This window comes from Neomonachus schauinslandi, chromosome 1 (genome assembly GCF_002201575.2).
Source record: "Neomonachus schauinslandi chromosome 1, ASM220157v2, whole genome shotgun sequence".
Classification (NCBI taxonomy): Eukaryota; Metazoa; Chordata; class Mammalia; order Carnivora; family Phocidae; genus Neomonachus; species Neomonachus schauinslandi.
The window spans coordinates 204,775,449-204,779,441 of NC_058403.1; positions in this window are offsets into that span (position 1 = coordinate 204,775,449).

A 3,993-nucleotide genomic window follows, 5' to 3' on the forward strand; every position below is an offset into this window, starting at 1 on the left:
GCGTCTGCTCCCCCGCCGCCCTCCGCGCCTTTGCCTGGTTCTGCATCCTCACTCTGCCCAGGGGTCCCCCATCTGAGCGCGCGGGAACCCGAAGAAAAGACTGAACCACGTTAAAGCGGGGAGTGGCAGAGGCCTTTGGGCCTCCCGAAACCCCTCTAAAAACAAGAACAATTCATATCCCCCGCCTCTCCTTTGCAAGCTCAGGTCTCCTGGGAAGGATCCCCCATTACCTGGAGACAAGCTCTGGACAGATCTGGGTTCAAATCCCAACATCCCATGACTTGGGGGAGCCCCAAAGTCCTAAGAGCGCCTCATCTGTGAAACGGGCTTTACCCACCCACCCCTCGGTGTTGGTAAAATTAAATGAGATCGTGCATGCCAATTGTTGAGAACACAGTAAGCCCTCAATAAATGTTAGCTGCTGTCATTTTTAATGTCATTGCCGTTGTTATGAAAATGGCTTGAATCCCGACTCCTTCACTGACTCGCTGTGGACCCTAAGGATCCTGTGGCCGCCCAGCCTCAATTTTCCCCGTTGTACAATGCAGACCTTTTTTCTTCAGAGCTGTTGCATGCAGGTGGCGTTCCATAAATGCAGACTCTTGCCCAAGCGGAGGAGGAGAGTGGAAGCCTCTACAGAGCTTCTCCAGGGTCTCTGGAGTCTCTAGAGCGTGCAGCTTGGCTCTTGGCCCACCCGCACTCCCTTGGAAATCCGGTGAGTGAGCCAAACCTTGGTCCCTGGGGCTCGGGGCGGGGAGCGCTCCCTGGCGACTGAGCCTGAACATGGGCGCCCTGCAGGGACCAGCCAAAATACAGAGAGCTGCGGGAACCTTGGTTACCTAGAGACCTGGGCGCGATGTTTTCTTTTCCTTTTCTTATTTGGAGGGTTTTAACAGAGAAAGAAAAAGGAGGAGGAGGAGGAGGAGAATGACACCGATCCAGAATCCAGAATGACACCGATCCAGAATCCAGAAACCCCTTCAAAGGCCCCCACCTGGTCCGGTCTCATCACTCACCTGGACCAGCGCAGTAGCCTCCTCCCGGGACTCTGGGCTCCGACCTTTACTTCCTAGTTTATTTTCCCCACAACAGCCTAAGGATGCCTGTGAACACCTGAGTCAGGTCACGTCCCTTTTCCGCCTAGATCCCTCCATGGCTCCCACTTTCTTTAGAGCAGAAGCCAAAGTCCTGCTGGAAGACCACAGGCCTTGCACTATTTACCTCCTTCACCTTCGCTTTCACATCTTCCCCTTGCTCACTCCGTCCAGCCATACCAGCCTCCTGGCTGTCCCTCGATTATTTATCAGTTGAATTAAAGAACCCTTTGAGTTATTTCTTTTGCTCCCAATTTACAGTTGAGGAAACTGAGGCACATATCTCCCCAAGACTTTTGGATAATTTAGGTCTCCATTTAAATGTCACCTTCTCTGGGGCGCCTGGGTGGCTCAGTCGTTAAGCATCTACCTTCGGCTCAGGTCATGATCCCAGGGTCCTGGGATCAAGCACCGCATCAGGCTCCCTGCTCAGCGGGAAACCTGCTTCTCCCTCTCCCACTCCCCCTGCTTGTGTTCCCTCTCTCGCTGTCTCTCTCTCTGTCAAATAAATAAAATCTTTAAAAAAGAAATAAATGTCACCTTCTCTGAGAGACCATTCTATGCTGTCATATTTATTTAAAATATGGCCCTGTTTTATTTAAACTGTCACTCCTCTGAAATTGACCAGCATTTGGCCTATGCTCACTCAGGTTTTGTGGAATGAGTGAGTAGACACAGGGTGAGGTGTCCTCAGTTATAACTGAGGAGAATCCCCAGTTATGGAGCTGGTGTGTTTATAGCCCTTGCCCTGTCTTCTTCTAATTCTTCAGCCCATCTGTGTTACAGGTGGGGAGGATGTGGCAAAGCTAGGCTCCAAGCTGGCCCAGGGACTGGGCCACTGTGTTCAGGGATGGGCTTTCTGCTGCCTGCCAGGTCCCAGGCTCCCTCCTCCCTGGATGGAGCTGGGGAACCCTGCCAAATTCTCACTCCAACCTTCCAACATTCGTTTATTCAGTGGATATTTATCGATGCCCGCTGGGGACTTTGGTGGCACTGGAAACAGAGTCGCACTCAGGCTTGAAAGAGGGAGACCAAGGACTCATTGTGCAATCTCAACTAAATATGGTAACTGCACTGGCACCTCCCTGCAGCTGCTCTGGCCCCTCTCCAGTCTGCTTTGGGGCCTCGGAAACTCTAACCTGTCCCTGGTTCTCTGAAGGTCTTAGGAAAAACACCTGTCCCTTACCTGGTCTACAGGGTAGTCTTGTCAGGCCTCTGCCCACCTGTCCAGCTGCATCCCCCTCTACTCCCCTCATCCCCATCCAGCAACACTGGCCTTCCTTCTGTTCCTCAAATATTCTCACTTTACTTCCAACCACAGGGCCTTTACACTGGCTGTTTTCCGGTCTGGAATGCCCTTCCATCCCATCTCCCCAAGGCTAGCCTTTTCTGATCATTTAGGTCTCTGTTTAAACGTCACCTCTTCTGAGAGATCTTTCCATACCCTATCATATTTATTATAAATATGGCTCTGTTTTATTTTAACTGTCACTCCTCTCTGAAATTGCTCAACATTGGGCCTACACTCACTCAATCTTTGCAGAATGTGTGAGTGGACACAGTGTGAGGTGTCAGGAGAAAGGTATCCCAAGACGACCCATGCCTTAAGGAGGCAGCTGCCCCACTGTGGAAGAGGCAGAAGGGCTGGCACTAAGGACAAATTAGGAAACCACAAAGTAGATAAAGAGGAATAGGGTGTCTGGTTGAAGGAACAACAGGGGCAAAGCCCTAGAAGTGGGTGAGGGAGAATTTGGCACGTCCTGATTCTTCCCCTCATCTCCATTCTGCTCCCCTCATTCACACCACTCTGGCCTCCTCACCACTCCTCAAAAAAGCCCATTACTACCTCAGGGCCTTTGTACTTGCTGTTCCTCTCTGCCTACAGTGTTTTTCCTTCTCATCTTGGCATTCTTTCTTCTTGACTTCATTTCCATCTTTGCTCAAATGCTTTCTGAGAGTACTCCCTGCCTGCTACCAAACTACCCCTCACATAGCTCCATTTCTCTTCCTTGCAAATTTTAATAGATTTTACTCTATTTTCTTCCTTGTCTGTCTCAATCAGGATGTCAGCTCTCCAAGAACAGAGATCATTGTCTTGTTCACTGCTGAGTCCCCAGCTCCTAGAACAGTGTCTAGCACATGGAAGGTGCTCGAATAAATAGCTGCTGGATGAACAAGTGGTTGAACAAACAGGACATCATGGGGTATGGCTGGAGTGTTTAGTGCTGATGAACCTGGAGTAGGGACCGTTTCCACATGCCACAGATGGCGGGGATGGAGGGGGTCCAGCACTCCCCGGAGTTCAAACTTGACCCTGAACATGGTGGAAGCCGCTGATGGCTTCTTAGCAGGGGAGGAACTGAATGAGGATTCTTTCTCAAAAGGCTCTTTGCAAACCAAGTCTCCCACCAGCCATCTGGGGCCCAGAAAAAGAAATATTCATCTGATACCAGAAAGGCTAAATGTATCAACAAAGCTAAACTCACAAACTTTGGGTTGAGGGGGGATAAAAAAAAAAAAAAAGTAGAAAAAAAAAGATACAGTTTGATATTGTTTATATCAATTACTGGAAAACAGAAAGTGAAACTATGTATCAAGTTTATTAAAAAAACTCCGGGAGTAGTGTGTTCCTGGTGTGCCTGGCACCCTGGATGAGGGGAGTGAGGTTATCTCCTGGCACCACTACATACCAACAGTCAGATTCTGAGGAAGTTACTCCTCTGCTCTGCGCTTCAGTTTCTTCATCTGTAAGAGCGGATGACAGAGTGGCACCTGCCCTCATAGGATTGCTGGGGAGCTTAAATGAATTAATTCTTTTTTTTTTTTTAAAGATTTCATTTATTTGACAGAGAGAGACACAGCGAGAGAGGGAACACAAGCACAGGGAGTGGGAGAGGGA